The sequence below is a fragment of the Poecilia reticulata genome, chromosome 18, assembly GCF_904066995.2.
Source record: "Poecilia reticulata chromosome 18, P_reticulata-male-v2, whole genome shotgun sequence".
In the NCBI taxonomy this organism is placed as follows: Eukaryota; Metazoa; Chordata; class Actinopteri; order Cyprinodontiformes; family Poeciliidae; genus Poecilia; species Poecilia reticulata.
Genome location: NC_088847.1, coordinates 8,328,907 through 8,348,920, shown reverse-complemented (window position 1 = coordinate 8,348,920; position 20,014 = coordinate 8,328,907). Strand labels below are relative to the sequence as shown.

General features: G+C 38.7%; 1 protein-coding gene across 3 annotated transcripts in view; it reads left to right on the top strand.

Annotated features, from left to right (window-relative positions):
- The window catches only part of htr2cl1 (5-hydroxytryptamine (serotonin) receptor 2C, G protein-coupled-like 1), a 201,362-nt gene that overhangs the window by 94,606 nt on the left and 86,742 nt on the right, over positions 1-20,014 (top strand). For all 3 annotated transcript variants that reach the window (XM_081598965.1, XM_008435330.3, XM_008435326.3), the window contains one exon: positions 14,450-14,538. The gene's annotated coding sequence lies outside the window, so the exon portion shown is untranslated. The remainder of the gene's footprint in view (positions 1-14,449; positions 14,539-20,014) is intronic.

Genomic DNA, 20,014 nt, shown 5'->3' with positions numbered 1-20,014 from the left:
CACAGCCCTCCTCCACTCAGCTCCTTCAGACTAGTAGCAGCAATTAACAAACACCTGGTGGAACTGCAAATATCCTGAGCTCATTATACGAGCTGTTTCTCTGTTCAATGCTGGTAAAAAACGCAGCTAAACGTAGAGGAGCCATGTTGTGACGACGTCCTGAAGGCGGAGTTTCAGAAAGAGTAAAAGGCTTCTTAAAGAGACAGAGGCCCAATTTCAAGGTGTTAAATCACAAAGTTAAATTTCTTTTAAGTCACATTTGATATGTGTACACATAGCATTTTTATAACATGTGAAGGTATAAAAGTTACTTAATTTTGCTATAAAATGGCACCAGGTGCCTGGAAAATACATAATACTGGTGATTTGTTTTTCAATGACAAACTGAAACAAACTATAATTGGAACTAAAATCTGCATTAACAGATTTTTAAATGATTCAGTTTCAAAGTTGCTATATTAAAGCACTAAATTGATTTAAAATAGTACCAAACATAATTTTAAAAAATAGATAATGTGTTTCTTTCTGATATGACAAGAGAGATTGTAATTCGCTGTTGTTGATTGAGGCTCAATCTGTTCCTACTGATGAAACGGTCACTTTATCATTCGCCTTGAGGTCATTGTTGTGGGAGGTTGTTGAGAAGCTGGTTCCAGTTCTCCCAAAAAAGTTTAATGGAGATCATTTCCAGTAAGTTAAACATTCATCCATCCATCCAAAGGAATGTAACTGTTCATTCATTCATTGAAACATTGAGCTTGGACCTGCGGGAGTCTACCGCTGACATAAACAGCAGTATTCTGTTGAGGAATTTTTCATTGAAACGACAGCATTGGCTTCCATGGAAAGCTTAGCAGGTAAAAAGAAGTCTACAGAAAGTTTGTTGACTTGTTACTAGGGTTACGGTTGTAAAGATGAGCTAAAGTCGGACAGGACTTATCTGCTCAAAAAGTCCACTTAACAGATTTTTCTGGGCAGAACAAGGATGGCCGATGTCAAGTAGACATAAGAAATGTGCATGCAGTGCTTGGAGGGATTTGACAACAACGGACTCTTTCCAACTTGATGAATCACCACCTTTCTGGTGTCTTTCTGGGAACTGATCAGAGTCAACAAAATAGTGACGTCATGACTCAGCTTCTATATTCATGTGGGTTCTGTTATATTACGGGAAACTGGTGCCTGGATTTAAATAAGGCCATTAAAACGAAGCAAATGAGCAAGAAAACATATTTGGGCACTGAGCAGCGCATGCATGAAACACAAATTGGCGAGATGGAAGCCATACTTAATCACACTGGGATAATCTGGTTTTCTGTTTGGCTCCCCGGTGAATTGCATATATAAATGTTGACTTAATCCCCACATTTACTATTCCCTCTCACAAGAACATTAACCCATTTATTTCAAGTGTTACAGAAATGAAGTTAACGTATAATGTAATTTTTTTTTTTTTGCGCTGTTTTTATGTCAAAGACCCGCTCCATATCCACAGTGTTAACATGTACATGTATTTGTGTGTTTTGAGAGACTTTGTCAGAAAAGTACTCGACAGCATCATTCATTCAAATGCTGCTGTTATCAGAGGGCTACTCTTAAAACATAAACACTTCCTCTGGTGTTTATATCTTTGATAATCAATGTCAGTTCAGTCTTAAACTCAATATCAAGGTCAAACACAAGGTCAAATGGACTATTTAGGGTTTGTTTGGGTCTTTTTTTAGTTATTAGTGCAGCACAACATGACTTTGTGTGACGAAACTGGTTTTAATTTTACTCCCTCTGACAAAGCCCAGTGGTTTTAGCATCTGCTTATTGCATCATTTGTTTTTATAAGAATCAAAACCATTTTCCTCAGCTTTATTTATGTAGCACATTTTGGGAACAAGGCGATTCAAAGAGTTACACATGACTTCCCCTGCTTTGATGATTGTTTCAGTTTCATCGAACTTATACACATAACTTGTGCTGCTAGAAGATGACAAAGTGCTAACAGTACGATCCTGGTTATCCGGAATATACGCCAGTGACCATTATGGCATATCGCCTTGGCTGCATTTATACCAGATGAGGTTTGAGTTGAAAATATGCAACATAAAACTACTATTTCTGTATGGATTAGAAATTCTTAGTTCAAATATCTAACTACAGTGGGGAGAACAAGTATTTGATACACTGTTGATTTTTCAGGTTTTCCCACTTGCAAAGCTTGTAGATGACTGTAATTTTTATCATAGGTACTCTTCAACTGTGAGTGATGGAATCCAAAACAAAAATCCAGAAAAATACAATGTATGATTTTTAAATAATTTCCATTTTATTGTGTGAAATAAGTATTTGATACACCAGAAAAAAGAAACTTAATATTTGGTACAGAAACCTTTGTTTGCAATTACAGAGATCAGACATTTCCTGTAGTTCTTGGCCAGGTTTTCACACACTGCAGCAGGGATTTTGGCCCACTCCTCCATACAGATCTCTACAGAACATTAGGTTTCGGGGCTGTCGCTGGGCCACATGGACTTTAAGTTCCCTCCATAGATTTTCTATTGGATTCAGGTCTGGAGACTGGCTAGGCCACTCCAGGACTTTAAGATGTTTCCTACGGAGCCACTCTTTAGTTGCCCTGGCTGTGTGTTTTGGGTCGTCATCATGCTGGAAGACCCAGCCACGACCCATCGTCAGTGCTCTTACTGAGGGAAGGAGGTTGTTGGCCAAAATCTCACGATACATGGCCCCATCCATCCTTCCCACAATATGGTGCAGTCGTCCTGTCCCCTTTGCAGAAAAGCATCCCCAAAGAATGATGTTTCCACCGCCATGCTTCACGGTTGGGATGGTGTTCTTGAGGTTGTACTCATCATTCTTCTTCCTCCAAACATGACAAGTGGAGTTTAAAACAAAAAGTTCTATTTTTGTCTCATCAGACCACATGACCATCTCCCATTCCTCCTCTGGATCATTCAGATGGTCATTTGCAAACATTAGACGGGTTTTGACATGCGTTGGCTTGAGGAAGGGCACCTTGCATGCACTGCAGGATTTTAATCCTTGACGGCGTAGAGTGTAACTGATTGTTTTCTTTGAGATTGTGGTCCCAGCACTGTTCAGGTTATTGACCAGGTCCTGCCGTGTAGTTCTGGGCTCATTCCTCACCTTCCTCAAGATCAATGATGCTCCACGAGCTGAGATCTTGCATGGCGCCCCAGACCGAGGGAGATTTTCCGTTATTTTGTATTTCTTCCATTTTCTAATAATTGCATCAACTGTTGTTGCCTTCTCACCAAGCTGCTTGCCTATTGTCCTGTAGCCCATCCCAGCCTTGTGCAGGTCTACAATTTTATCCCTGATGTCCTTGCACAGCTCTCTGGTCTTGGGCATTGTGGAGATACTGGAGTCTAATTGATTGAGTGTGTGGACAGGTGTCTTTTATACAGGTAACGAGTTCAAACAGGTGCAGTTAATACAGGTAATGAGTGGAGAACAGGAGGGCTTCTTAAAGAAGAACTAACATGTCTGTGAGAGCCAAAATTCTTACTGGTTGATAGATGATCAAATACTTATTTCACACAATAAAATGGAAATTAATTATTTAAAAGTCATACATTGTATTTTTCTGGATTTTTGTTTTAGATTCCATCACTCACAGTTGAAGAGTACCTATGATAAAAATTACAGTCTTCTACATGCTTTGCAAGTGGAAAAACCTGAAAAATCAACAGTGTATCAAATACTTGTTCTCCCCACTGTAGTTAGATATTTGAACTAAGAATTAGTTAGTGTATCTATGAGAGAAGTTGTCCTCTAGACAGTGTCTGGAGGTTCGTATGAAAAACCGGAAGGAAATCGAGGACCAAGTTCAAACCTTTTCGACTCGTGTCGTAAGAAAGCGTTTAAAGAGGCTAACACAAACACACTGAACCATTTTACCATCAATCGGTGATCAGAGCGAAGAATAACAAGATTGACAAATTAAATTAGCTGGCCTACACCCATGAATGCTTTGCATTATCAGGCTTGGTGGGGTAATTATTGCTTGCAACTGCACTGGTGCGGCGATAAGGAAACCTTCAGGAGAAGCAAATGCAATTTAAGCATTTATTGTGATGGATTACCTCCTTACGAGTAAGTTCAAAGTCTTTCCATGTTGGCTTTTATTGCACGTAGAAATGAAAAAAAAAAAAAAATCCTGCAGAGCCTTGGGAAATGAACTGAAGAAAAAAAAAGATGTTTAGTGAACATCCATATTTGTATTTAACCAAATGAAAGCTGTCACGTTTCTAACACATTCGGTAAATGTAAAATAAATATTTAATCTGTTTTACACTTGCTGATTACATTAAAGAGCTGCTTTCCATTTTTGCACAAAAAAAACAGTTTATTTTCAGTACTTTGGGCTGCAGAGCTGATGTTTATTTTTGCTTCGGGACGTGAAGCTTAGTACTGAAGTGGATTCTAGTGATTAATGTGGTTTAAAAATGTCAATGTTGTGGCATTCAACAGATAGAAGATGTACATTCATCATAATAAATGTCTGATGCCCCCAGAAATAAAAAGTGAAGGCAGAGGTTGTTGTAGTGGTTTATTTGTTGTTATCCAGCCCACAAAAAAAAGTTATGACCCAGCTCAGGAATAAGAAAAATGACAAACAAAACAAAAATTTGGTAAAAAAACAAAACAAAACAGTTTACTGTACAATAGAAATGTCCACACTTGGAGGATATATAAAACTTTTAGAAAAATACTGCTATGATCTTAAGAATAAACTACTTATCGAAGGTCTGATCTATGTATTTGCCTAAATCAAAATATGTTCATATAAAATTGAAACTGAAATGATAAAGAAGTGGAATAATATGTATGTACACTAAACCCTAATTTGAAGTCCCACAAAATGCAGTTTACGTAATACAATATGAGTAGATCCTTTTAACTGATAAACTAAGTTTACATATCTGTATCACAAATCACTCATAGAAGAAAACTTGCTCCTCAAATTGTGCTTGGAATAAAAAAAAACATATTTTAAAAAAATGTTAAATCAACTTTTTTTAGCTTTACCTTATGTTACAATGTGATTCCCTCATCAAAAACACACCTGGCGTGCTGCCTTGATCCTTTCATGCTGTTTGACAAATCCTTTAATCTCCCATGGCAACCATTCAGCCGTGCAAAACGCCTGGGTGGACCTAGCTCCGCCTTTGAGACACAGCTCCACCTCAGAGCTGCAGTTTTTAAGCTCCACCTCCTAGAGGAATCCTCCCCAGTGACTTCCTCACTCTGCTCCTTCAGACTAGCCAGCAGCAATTAGCAGATGTAGAACTGCACATCTGCTGAGCTCATTATACTTGTCCGTGGAGCGCTGGAGGAAACGTCAGTAGATGTTGGGATGACTTCCTGAAGATGGAGTTTCAAACAGAGCAGGAGTTTTTAAAGAGACGGAGGCCCAATGTCGAGGCATTAAATATCAAACATTTTGTAACAACTGAAGGTAATACAGTTATTTGATTGTGCTTTAAAATAGCACTAAACTTGGGAATTACGTAAATCTGACCCTTTAATCAAATCTGACCACATCTGATTAGAGCATAACAGGTTGTGTTTGACTCTGATTGTTTACAGCATGCGAAAGAAAAAGAAAAAATATGTATATATTTTGGTTTGGCCAAAAGCCACCTCATCGTAGCACCAAAACTTTTTTTCAGAAACAATTTTTTTCAAAATTGCCGTATTTCCACTAAGCGAATTTGTTGTAGAAATGTCAAATTTCAGAATTATATGGTGAATGGAAAAGCAGCCACTGTTAGTACAGTAAGTCTGGTAAATGCAACATGGCATCGATTTCAGAATCATTGATGTCTGAAATAACTGTGGCTCTGTGGGCGGAGTAGTTGTATTCTGATTGGAAGGGTGTAGGTTCGACTTCAGCTTCCTCCTGTCCCCTGGGCAAAGCACTTAACCCTAAGTAATCTACCGATCTGCGCATCGGTGTATTAATGTGTGTGCTTGTGAGTGTGAATGGGTGAATGTGACCCCAGTGTAAAGGCTATGAGTGGTCAAAATGATTGGAAAAGCACCTTTTAAATTCAGTTCATGTACCATTTAAAGTAATTTGCGATAAATTCATTTTCATTTCCTTTAAAGAATTAAAAAAAAAACCCTTAGACCCCCGTGAGGACTTTAATCATGTGAACTGAAACATTAAACCCAATTCTTTCTCAGATATTGTAAAAACAGACTATGTCTGAGCTTCTGCTTCCCGATGGAGCGCTTGCAGCGTTGAGTGCTGCTGCTTGAGCCAAATCTTTTGATTGGTTCAAGTTATATTTTAATTCCAGTAAGCACTTCCTCAGCCCCGTCCTACAATGCTTGTTGTTAACCTTGTGCATTTGTATGAGACTTTTAAGCTTTTAAATTATTCTCTGAATACCAAGTAGGGCAGCTGTTTATCCAGACATGTAAAGGTTGGAAAGTTTAGTTGACAAATTATAGTTGTAACCTCTTCACTGCATATAAATGAGAGTGTGACACATACATTTATTTTATTCCTTCTTTCTGTCCACTGCAGTGGCTTTGACCCTTGTTGTTCTTACGGTATAAGGGCAGATGTTGGCTGCTTTTGCTGATAACTTTGGTAATAACAGGCAGGTCCAAGGTGATTGCCTTGGAGGGATCTCATTTGCTGGTGCCTGCCTTTTCTGTTGCTTTTATTAGTTGACTTGGACAAAAAAAGGAATGAAAAAGAAAAGATAGGCCAATATCTTTGGTAATAACTAGATTGTTACAATCTCCAGTGTTTGTACCAATAAGCTTACATAAATATACTTTTAAGCTTATTTCTCACTTCTCTGAGCAGTCAAAATCAAATAAAGTTCAGATCGAGACTAAAAAAAGTCTAGCCTGACTCGGCCCGAACCCAAAGTAAACCCGTCATATTATTTGAATTAAGCTTTTGCTGCTTTCGTTTGGAGAGCGTAATTTGAGTAAGCAGTGAAACTTTTTCTGTTTTGAACTTTTATTATCTTCCAGCTCTATTTTCTCGCTTATTGTAACCCCAAGGTGAGTCAGGTGCAAATCATCTGGGATGAGTGATTCATAGGAGAGGAGCAGGGCGGGGCTGCATGCGCATTGTCCAGTCTAACAAACTTTTTTCTATCCACAACAAATGAAACTACCAACTCCTCAATTTAGACCATAATAAGAAGATTAACACAACTTTATATTGTGCATATGGTGCTTTTACTGATCTAAATAAGATCAGATTTTTGAGTTTCCAACTGATCGTGTAACTATGTAGGGCTAACCCAACGAAAATCCAATTTGTCACCTGAATTCTTGATGTTTCTCTTTTGTCAGAGATGATAAAAAGATGACATTAGAAATTGAAAATGTGATGTTTTAAACATAACTTTAGTGTCTAAAAGATGGCTAAACATAAATGTTTCTTGCATTACCCATGTCTTTATCCACTCTCCTAAATGAATCTGTCTTGTCCTTAAGAAGATCTCAGTTTTTGTTCTTTCTAAAATGTGTTTTGAGAATGTACTTATGCTAGCTTTCCTAATTTAGACAAAATCTAATGTAACTTAAGGTACCCTGAGCTGGTTGTAGCATATAAACACTTAGATATGTGCTCCCATTGCTCTGTGGAAAAAAAGGATAACTTGGACAGATTCAGATGTACATCAGCAACTCACTCCAAACTTCTTCTGCAAGTTCAAACACTGTGACCTTTCAACTTGACCACGTCAGGCATTCTTTGTACCTCGGATGCGAGGCCATTACCGCAACACTCGAAGGTGACAGTCGGACTCCTGGGACAGATTAATGGTCCGTAACCTTGTGGATGTTGAGGAAAATGACAAGCCTGCCCCTGATTATACACTTGACCTTATGCACCTCCCACTGAATGTTGGCAGCTGGTCTCAGAGTGAGCACCACGGCCCCAGCTCTTGTTATAAGTGACGACTGGCCACTCGAAGGTGGAATCAGTTTGACCTTTGACAGCATGAGGTCGCTGATGAAATCTGAAATGAGCACCTTCAAAGTGGCCAAAATGGCACCTGGTGGAATTGTTCCTTGACGGCAGGACAATTCAGGGCTGTGCAGGTGATCACTCCCATGGAGACCCTAGAGGTGAGTTTGCATAGAATCCATTTGACCATTTACAGATAATCTTGTATAAAAGTATTTATATCCTCCACAGTCTTACACATTCTGGCTCAATGCATTGACAAGCCTCAATGTATTTTACTGGGTTTGTATGTGATGTGGAGATGGTAGGATAAATATCTCTCTATTAAACCTATTATTCTTCCTTGAACAGGTTTTGTGAGATACACAAAACGTGTTCATCACCTTTTTTCCACAAAGTCATTCTTAAATGAGATTTTTAAAATTAGAATTAGATGCTTTAGGTTCCCTGTCACTTTAAATCCAAATAAACTTCTGCTTGCCACGCCTCCCCAAAACCCCCATACCCCTCTGAGTCCCTCAACCAATCCCCAACCCCACACTCCCTCTCCCCTCAACTCAAAGTTTACACTCGTGCATAAAAATGGCCACAAACAGATGTGGAATTAAACAACCATACATCTTTGATAAGCATTAGTAGAGCCTCCTGCACAACCAACAAGAGTGCAGCAAGCAGTTTTTTACACAATAAATGAACAACAAAACACTTGTCTCGACCAGCAGTCATTACATGGGGCTGGGTTCAGCTGCCGTTGCTAGGTAACGGCGCAGGGCTCGTCGATTGTGATTTAACAATCGGTAGGTTTTTGAAACGGCTCATTTCCCAGACAACAAAAAACATCAACTTGTTGCCAAAAATTGAGCGCTTGGCTTGTTTTTAGAAGTAGTAAAAACACAAATGGAAGTAGAAAAAATTTGCAAAATGTGAATTTTGCTTAATAGGTCCTATTTAAGACATAAACATGATGCTTCAAGAACAATCAATATGTATTAAAAATTACATACTACAGTGATCCCTCGTTTTTCACGAGAGTTGTGTTCTGAAAATAACCCGCGATAAGCAAAATCAGCGAAGTAGGGTTACCTTTATTTTTTCAATTATTACACAGCATAATTAAATACTCTACATTGAAACCAAAGAACAAACCTGTTTTCAGGTCAGCGGATGTGCGTGTGCATCAATCGGGCCTTAATGTGATCCGGAGTCATGTCCTCCAACCTGCCCCGCGAGATTCACGGCTCTATCTACAGCAGAGCGATGGATCTCGTCAAGTGAGCCTCCGGTCAGGTTTTGTGCTGATTCTGGCCACAGTTTTTTCCAGCAGGCATTCAAAGTTTCAGTTTTCATCTCTTGAATGGCCATTCGGTATTTAAATACCGAATGTGCCAACGTTATTGGCACACAGGTAGAGCAGAAGCGGAGACACAGAACACAATGCACTGTAAACAAAAAATCCACGAAGCAGCGAGACCGCAAAAGGTGAACCGTGTTATAACAAGGGATCACTGTAGTCTTAAATTTTTAAAATGTATATGTACAACTAATGGTAAATTCTCTTTTTCAGGAAACCTCATTGAACACTTAATGGAATGAATTGAATTAGAGGAGAAAAAATTTATAAACATGTATTTCTTATTAGAGTTGCTAATTCAATTAGCTTGAATTGTTAATTAGATGACTAGGTTGGCTCTGAAAGAAATAATTAACAACCTATTAGATTAATATACCAAAATGATTAAATTACTAACAAGACATAAACAAGGAATCTAAAACTTCCTGAAGAAGATCCCAAAATGTTTCCAGAATGTGTATTCAGGTTTTCTTCAGGTAAGGAAGATGTAACCTCATCGGATGGTTTCCCCGTCTTGAGAAGCAAGTCCACAGTTTACAGGGACAATTTGGATTTGTGCCTTGAGTCTGAACGAAAGCTTCGAAGAATTCATGAGCGAGGTCCCCAGAGAGGGAAGCCTGGAGGTCGGGCGCCAGAAAAACAGCCTCATCACAGGACAGCTTAGGGACTGCCTCTATTTTGGGTCAGACACTGTTTACAATTTTTTGGAACCAGCTTGTGCTCCAGGTTCCTTCGGGTTTATTAGTCTTCTCTCTTTCTCTCTGCCAAAATGGATCGCCGGCGGTGACTCACTAAGGTGCTGCCTGTCTTTAGGGAGTTTACTCTGAGCCTGGAGGGCTGTTGGATGTTTACTGTTTGCTGAATGATAAGTGGAAAAACTGCTGCTGAAAGATAAAGGATGTTCCCGTGAATGGAAACAATGCAGAGCAGTTTTCAACAAGTGCATCAAACTTGTTTGGAGACTTAGTAGAGTGTCCATCTGTCTTCATCACCACTTCACCGACCCGGCAACCCAGAAGGACGTACAAGTCGGAGTTTATGCCACGTCTGCATTAGAAAGCTGTTTGGAAAAAGTATATTTCTTTTTTAAAAAGAAAATATTTTCTCAGAAGTGTTTGTTTCTGTTTTTAAAAGGAGAGTGATCCAGAGACGAATGAAAAGAACTGGCTGACAGCAGACGTCAAGGACTCAGAATAAGTTGAAATATTCTTACCAAGAGAGAGAAGAAATGTTTTAGGCATTACATCAACCTCAAAATCATTTTATTTCACGAAATGTTTCATCAAAAGGTGATATACTTCATATTTCAAAGGACTTTTTTTTAACAATGTTGGCCATAATAACGTGAGCCCCTCCACGTTTGCGGTAGTTAGGAATAACAGCTTCCTGAAAACAGCTGAACAATTATAACACCAAATATACGTCAATATAGACACGCTGCATGTTGTTGTTTACAGAGGGACATTTTGTGCGTACGCACAACACTGGCGGGCAAAAGATTTATTCTTTCACATGCCGTCCGTGGAACAGTTCTGTTAACTAAATGAAACTTGGAGACGCAGTTGTAATTAATTCAGTGCAATGCGCCACAGCAAAGAGAAAAATAACAGAAAAACCATTGAAGAACAACTCAAAGCCACTCTTTTTTTTCCCTAGCCGTCTGGGTCAGCTACGCTACTCAATGACCAGTTGTCATAGCAACTGACTCACAACAGTTCTGCCAGCATTTTCCTGCACACAGCTTGGTGTTTATTTTGTGATCATTTATAAATGATTGTCTGCACGCTTATTGATTAGCTAATTTAAACACCTGCTGTACAGGTGATCTGTAAGAGAGCTGGTGTGTGGGTCGCTTTTCATATCTTTTATAAAGAAGGATTTAGCGTGCTATGTTTACAACCTGACAGCTAAAATCAATGGTAGTCATCTTTGGCCAACAGTTTTTTACCCTCCAGCATGGAGCTGAGGGGCGAGGTCTTGTGCGTGATGTTACCTTGCAACATGTTTATATATAAATACACACACTGGAAACCATCTTAACATGACTGCAGAAGCTAACATCCACAATCTGTCTTAGCTCCGCCATTAAGACTACTTCCAGTTTGAAATCCTGGACTGGCTGGTTTGGCAAACACCAGCCAGTAGCGTGTCAGGTAGCACTGCGATTAGGTATTTCAGCTTTCAGAACTGAATTTTCTTTTGAATATTTTGGATATTCTATGTGGAAAAAAAATCCACAGACTGGAAATTTTTCATGAATACTTTGCTGTAACAAACCACAGAAAAATCCATAAAAACTGAACCTCAAATAGGCGGGCGTCTGAATTGATTATGCTCTTTAAGAGATAGTTAAAAGTTAAAACCATGTGTATGTTTCCTTCTATTTCACTGTTTCTAACTGCTTTGTGTTGATCCATAAAAGTTTAATACCCTAAAATTTGTGGTTGTATCATCATAAGCAATGATGACAAAGTAAAATGCTTTCCCAAATCTCTTTAAATTACCTTCAGTCTTTGTGAAATCCTGAAACTGCCTCATAGCACTTCTCCAATATTTTCATGTCTTTTGTTTTGTTCCAGGCTTTCTAGGACCAGATCTTAAAAGCAGATTTTTAAAATTATTATTATTTCAAACAAAGACGCCGTGTGAAGCTTTGTTTCTGTCTTCAACCAATGAAAGTTTGACAGCTAGCGAAGGAGAACAATAAGCCGAGAAATAAAGAGGCACGAAGAAAACCTGCGCTTTGATGAAACACAATAACGGCCTCACGTCTACGCTGATGAATGTTGTCAGAATACATAGGCTGCTTGTTGTACGGAGTAAAACGGACGTCTGAGTTCAAAAGAAGAGGTGATGTTTGCATCTCCAAAACATCAGTAAAACACAACAGAAAGCCTTGAATTGGCCAAGCCTATTTCTCTGAAAATCCTGTTATACACCCAAATATTAAGAGCTTTTCCTCTATATTTAACACATCATTATGATTAAACAATTCATCACACAGCTAATTGGTTAACTAGGGATAGCTGGTGACCTGGAGCACTGCTTCTTTCCACTGAGAAGAGTCTGCTGCCGAACAGAGCATGTGATTTGAACAGACACGGATAAAATGGATCAAGATTCATTAGAATCAACGCATCATTGACATTTTTACACAAGGCAATTATTCGAAAGTGACAATCTTTTGTCACGCAACCCACGTTTAAATTGTCAACATTGCCATTCAGTGCGCTCGCTACATTTGGTCTCTGATGGTAAACAGTGCTGTTGAGAATGTGTGAATTGTAATTAGCATTGTAGCGTTGAAGCCACAAGTCATGAGTTTGAAACTTTGGAACTTTCAAACTCAATAATTCCTTAATTTTGATGAAAAATTCCTATCATCGGACAAAACTGATCAAGATTCATTAGAATCAACGCATCATTGACGGCATGTGAAGCTTTGTTTCTGTCTTGAAATATGCTTGATGCCTATTTCAAGCATCAAGATATTTGCACTAGAAACTACACCAAAAGTAGTTGGTAATCTTTTGTGTTTTTACAGTGTAGGATTCTACAATATTTACAGTAATGGTGGCAACTGATTAAATCAAATCCACTTAACTTTTTTTTCATAGTAAACTGCATTCAGATTATAGAAGAGTACTTTGACTTGACTTTTATTAAAGCAGGAATGATAATCCAACATATACAGGCATATAGGCAAAGCTGATGAAATATGCTTACCGTATTTTTTGGACAATAAGACGCTACTTTTCCCCCACGCTTTGAACCATGCGGCTTGGAGCCCGGTGCGGCTTTTCTGTGGGTTTTTCTTCAACCACCAGGGGGCTCTTTAGCAGGAAGTGAATCACTGGAAGTCAAAATTGGAAATCAAAGAAGAAAGTGCTAATTTTCATTTAGAACAAGCACATGCTAGCAGCAGGAGAAATGTTTTCAAACTCGTGTCTCATCATGGAAACAACACGAAGAAATTCATATGATGCAGCTTTTCAGTTGAAGGCTATCGATTAGATCGATGTCCGCTGCACGTAAGCTCGGCGTGAACAAATCCATGGTTCGGCATTGGAGACACAGGGCTGCGTCCTTATGGAAAACCAAGAGTGGCGGAGATACGTGTGGCTTAAATATGTACGTTTCCAGTAAAAAAAAAAACAAAAAAACTTTGTGGCCTTTACTCCGAAAAATACGGTAATTTTACTTTGCAATACTTTGTGGTTTCTAAAGTTTGTTCAGGATTTTCTTTTGCTGTTAACAAATTATCCTTCACTTTTTTCTAAGGTTAGTTGTGTGGCCTCGAGTGCTCTGCTTTCCTATAGACTTCAAATACAATAACATTATTTTCCAAGTGTTTAATGGGTTTCCTTTTGTGTGTTTTGCATTTTATTGTTTTTGGTTTTTTTTGCTCTATCTACCTGTTTTACCTTTTTTTTTGGACGTCAGGGTAACAACAGTTGGATGAAATAAATGCCTTTATTTCTCCAGACTGATGTAATCTGCTGCAGTCAGATGAACATATCAAATGAGGATTTCTTTTTTATTTTACGATGACAGACGAGTTCACCAAAGCGGTTGACGGGGAGTTGAAAGGAAAACTACAGGAGCCCAGAGGCAATAAGGATTCTTTAAAATCATCAATTTATGAGGAAAAAGAAAACTTAGACTGTTTGTGTTCCTCATAGAGTTTCAGAAAAAGTAGTTGCTCCGGTTTTTATCAACATTTTACAAAAAGCACATGGTCTTGGGTTTACTTTTGAGAACAATGCTTTATCTTAAGAAACAAAGCTTTTTTGTCTAATTACCTCCTGATAATGATGCTGTGTTTATGGTTCAATTTTCTAATTAGCTTGAGATTACAAAAGTTTTTTTTTTTTTTTTCTTGAGGCAATGTGCTAAGTTATTTCAACCTAGAGAAGTTTTTTTTTTTCTCATTATCACCAAAAATCACTTAACAATCCCTATAAAAAATAGGCATACACAGTTATTGGAGATCAAAATGTATTTTCTTTCAGGGTTGTTGTTTTCTGAAGATAATTGCTGCATTGTTCCAAATGTGACACAAACATCCAAATATAGTTATTATATTCTTTAATCACTTAATTATTTCCCCTTGTTTGTTTTAGATTAAATCCTCAGAAGCTCCTGAACGTCTTCATATACGACTGACGGAAAACACAGAAGAGTCTGGAACCACACTTAGAATATCCTGAAGGTGAGTGAGCAGCTCATAAGATTTAAAATCTAAAATATGCATTTTCACGGAGACTTAACCGGAATTTTATTTTGTGGGAAAGTTTAATGGTCGTTAAAAAAAAATAAATAAAAATTTTGTTCAGTTTTCGCTTGTTGCACATGCCACAAATTTAAGTTTTGGGTGTCAAATAATCACGTTTTTAAAAAGCTTTTGGTGATCGCTCTAACATTCTCACTGTCGAATACATTTCTTTGTGGGGGGTTTTTCACTTCTACCTTACTAAGAATGTCAGAGAAAACATAAACTAAAGTTGCTCAGGAGAATATTTAACCTAGCCACGATCATCTTTTTGCCAAAAGTGACTTTTTGGAGAAAACCACCTGTTTTTTGGGGTGTTTTCTGCCAAAATGTCATTTAAAGAAATCACTTTTGGCAAAAAAAAAAGACTTCTTTTAGAAAGGAGTTGATATTGGACATTGCTGCTGTATTGTTTGGAGCTTAAATCAAACCAAATATCTCTACAATATTTCACTCTTGACTCGTCTCACTCTATAACTTCATTTCTGATTAGCTTAGCTCACACACAGTCGGATCTCCCTGAAACAAGATCACAGCACACAAACACGGAGGCGCTGCTGCACTCCTGCTCTAACGTCATGAACGTACGAGCGAAGGGAGAGACTGAATATGTGCTTTTGCCGGGCTCAAACAAAACCTGCCTGCGTCGAGGATTCGCTGGCACCATCTGCTCTACAGCACACAAACAGAGACACACAATCAGGCAGACACACAGTAGGTACAACATGGTCATATCACCCGTCACACACGAACTCGGATTTGTTAATTATGTCCCTCCAGCGGACGCCTGGTTTCCCCTCTCCCTCCTGTCATGTTCACCTCTCTGTCCTCCTCTCTCCCTCTGCATCTGAGAGTGTCTATTTAAAGAGACACACACACACATATGTTCTCGCCTGCTTTCTCTCTTCCTTCCCTTCTTTGGCTTTTTTTTTTACTCTTAAGCTGTCTCTCACTCTGAAAAATTTACAGCTTCCAGCCAACTGTGATGGCTTCACTGAAATTAGCTCAGTCCTCGCTCCTCTGCGTGAGCGTGCTCGGGCCGCGGCGCGGGGAGCGCGGCGCGCTGATAACTGATGAGGTGGAGTTCACCGTGCTTTCTCTGGGCTCACTCGGTTCCGCTTTTATTGATGAGCTCATTTGACACAAAAACAGTTGCTCGTTTTTAGGGCTAATATTTGAGCGTGCCTCCGCTGACATAAATCACTTGTCGCCAAACGTCTGACGATTGAAGCAGCGGCGCGGTGTGGTCTGCTAATCTACTTGATCCCCCGAGTTAAAATTATTTGTCATTTTCACTGCGTGTCTCATGTTTGCTAATTCAAAATGTAGTTAATCCATTATTGGTTAAAAAAGATGTGGAAATACCAGTCATTTTAGTAAAGTAGCCCTGAACCAAGCTAATGGTAAAAGAGAAAAGCCAGATTTTTTTATTGCCTGTCCACTTCCTGTTTAAAAGAATTTCCTTCTTCACTGACCTCCACAATTTCCTTCATCCAGTCACATTTGTCTGCTATGTTGTAGCAACATCTCATGATGCTACGATAATAAATCGAGATTGTTTTGTATGTTACAGTGAAGTCTGTCTTCCCTTGCTAGTAGTTTGGGATTTCATCTGGTAGAGAAAATTCAAGCTGTCAGGTAGGAGCCTCAGATATAAAGATGAATGTTTTACGCAGTTTGTGTGTTCAAGATGTTTATGTTGAAGTACAAAAAGGAAGTGGTTCTCGCATTAGCATGTTGCGTCGACAGATTAGATTAGATTAACAGAAACCGTTGGATGCTAGTTGCTAGTCCAAAGTTGAGATTTCTTCTGTTTCTTCCAATTGACGCTAGTAAAAACTATTCAAGCCGGAAGTGGAACAGAGACTCTGTTTGAGATTCGTCAAATCGTAGCTTGTTTTGTGTTTTTGTGAGTACAACAAACGCAGCGGGTCAAACATGGACTGCAGTATTTTACATTAGCTACAGATTCTTCAGAACAAGGACCTGCTTCCTGACTGGTGGTCGGATTTTCTACTTCAGAGTCGGAGGGGAAATGTTCTCCCCAGTTTACTCTGCTGGAGAAGGTAACTTTAAACATTTGAAGGGACAATTTTACAAAAAATCCCTCAGAAGGTATTCTTGCAATGCCGTTCTTTTCTTCTTTCCTTTCTTTGAACCCATGCAATTATGTCTTTGGGGATGAGTGAATGGAGTGTAACGGATGGAGGGATTGGACGAGCGAGCCAGATGCAGAGACACTATCCGGAGGCAGGCAGGCGGGCCGGCTGGAAGAAAAACAAAGCTCTTTAAGTCTGCTGAGGCGCAGAGCATAAACTAATCCAAGGACAACTGAAACCGGCTCAGCCAGAGAGGATGTTCAAAGCAAGAATCCAGACAAAGACAAAGAAACCAGAAACTGCTGGCAATCTTGGTCAGAACTTCTGGCAGCGACACAAATATTGAAAACTTTACACATTTAGATTTTTTTTTGTTTGTTTTTGTGGCAAGACAAATGTGTTTTCTCAGTGTGTGTGTGTGTGTGTGTGTGTGTGTGCATGTGCCAGGATTCAAACCCAGGACAACGTAGCTTCTTCACATTGTGCACCTTTTCCACCAACTGCACCAAAATGTGATATGAAAACAAAGATATGTTGTGACATTCTTGCAAACATATCACTTTTTAAACATCAGAGAATATCCAAGGTTTTCTTTTTATAATTTCTGAAATGAATTTGAAAATTTCCAGGGTTTTTTAGGCAGCAATTTTTTGACTTTATGACATCAGAGAATATCTGAGGTTTTCTTGTAAATTTCTGAAATTAATTTGAAATTTTTTTTATAGGAATTTGAAAATTTCTGCATTTTTAGGCGGAAATGTGCTTTTTTCCAACATTCTTGCAAATTTACGACTTTACACCATCGGAAAACGTCCAGGGCTTTCACATAAATTTCTAAACTGATTCTGAACATTTCAGGTGGAAATTTACTACTTTTTAACATTTTTGCAAATGTGTGACTTCATAACATCAGAGAACATACAAGTTTTTCTTGTAGACTTCTGAACCGACTGGAAAAATTCTGTTTTTTTTAGTGGAAATTTAATCCCTCGTGACCGATTTTTTATTTTTTTTTTATTTTTTCTTCTACAACGACCCTGTATGCCATTTTATTGTTTCAGACTGAACATTTCTTAAAAACCTGGGATCAAGTAATAACGGTCTTATTTAATGTTTTGCTTCTTAGCCTGCAGTTTATTTATCGTGTCATTAGAACGGTTAGCTTTGACTTCTTGACTTCGTACGTATTGAATTGATCGTAAACATCGGCCAGATTAGACGTCAGACATTTCTCAGCTTGTCCTTGATTTTTCTCTTTCCTCTCCGCTCTCCCTCTCATGCTGATGTGTGATGAGACACGGTGTCCTTTGTGCATCTGGCTGTGATAGCAATGGCTCTTTTATTGATTCTAAACACACACACACACACACACACACATATATCGTCTCCCAGGGAGAAGCAGAAAAAGGGCATGTCTCTCTACTTAATTAGTCTCTTTCCTTCAGGTGTAGATGAGTTTTTCTCCCTGCAGCCTCTTCGTTCTTTTTTATTCCACCACAGAGGTCAGACCACCGCGTGTGTTTACATCCCCACTTTTTCAGTCACATTTTCGCCCAACAAACACGTTTACGCGGCGCAACGTCGGCGCTCCTCCGACGTGTTTGATTCGAAAGAGCCCCAAATCAATTTGTTTTCTCAGAGCGGTGGAGATACAGGTTTAATTACCTCTTCACCGCGGCTCCAGGGATCAGACGTTTTTAGCTGTGTAAATCTTCCCGATAAAATAAATGTGAGGCAGCGAGTGACGCCCAGGGACAAACGCACGGCTTTAAACTCGGCTGTTGCCTCCGTGTTGTTACTCCGACCCCAAGCTGCTGATTTACTTAAGATTGAGAAGCTTCACGTGTTTCTACACCAACCAGGAGTGTAGCAGTGACATAATTTGGGTAATATGTTTAACCTGTTCTTTGAAGTAGTGAAATTATAGTTTGTAAACTCTGGTGTTGTGAATATGATGCAACAGGTACTTCATAGTGTTTTGAAATAATTTCTCCTGTGTTTTTTTTTTTTTTTACTATTTGAATCTGTTGATGTCAGCATCACATGTAATCTTGTAAAAAATGTAAAAAAAAACTTTCATTAAAATAATTTTTTTTATACATTCTCCAACTGAAACTGGCAAGTTAAAGACGATTAAAGTCTCATGATACAAAAGAAAACAGTTTTTAAGTAACATGAACCTCCCAGTTGTTTCATGATTACTGTGAATTACTGCTAATAATACATTTTTAGTATTGTTTATGGGGAGCATTTAATTGCTAATCCACAACTTCCCATTTCATTAGGGCATAAATCACCCAACCTGGTTGAATTTTAAGCAATTTATAAAAACCCAGTTGTGCAAAAATAACTTTACAAAAGTGCAGAAAAAAATGCTTCAAACATATATCTCTGGTTCTATCTCTATATTTGTAAAATAAATAAATAAAAAAAAAACAGGCCTTAATTGCGACCGAAATATCTTGGATTGCTGTTGCCGCCGTAGGAGTCGGTGCTCACACCTGTCATGGCTACCAGCGTTCGTTCGCCTGCTTCCAGTAGCTACCGCTGCGCCCGAGCGCCAATTAAGACCACAGGAGTGGGATTCATACCACAGGTCATCAGGGAGCTGATTTATGACCAACTAAACCACATAATAACAGATATAACAGCAATCAGGAAGAGCGACCAAACGTCACATTCATTCTGTTGAGAGCTCTTCATTGTGCTAACACATCTACTAAGCTAATCACCGCCTTAACGAGGCAGGCTATAATGTCTGGATTGAGTTTTTATAAAGTTATTATCTGCCTTATTTTCCTTTATATTAGTAGAGTATGATCTGTATTTGTTAAACTTGTGAAAGAGGCCATTCAGTCTGTCGGGTGAGCTAGTAGCCGTCCACTAGTGTGAGGATTCCCACCTTTCTACAAAATCACTTTAAAAAGGTGAACTTAACCCTTTCAATCCAAGTTGGAAAATGTCATACATCAAAACAGGAGGGAGAAAAGTGGATGTGTTTCATGCTATAACATAAAACGTAAGTAAGAAAAAAAATAAAGACCTGTCAAAACATTAGCAGGGGCGCACCAATTTCAGTTTTTTGACCAATTGGCCTTTAAAAATCCCCAAAAAGCCAGACCTGCCAATTCTGAATTTGGCTGATACCATTTTTTTGTATTTAATTAAACACAGCAAGAATGTCCACCCGACTGTTGAGTTGGTAACAGTGGGTAGTCTATTGGTGGGCCGGACTATGTCAGTCAAACCGATAACATTCATCGCGTCTATTGTCTTGAAAATACAGTAGCTTGAAGGCACAGATTAGACGAAGCATT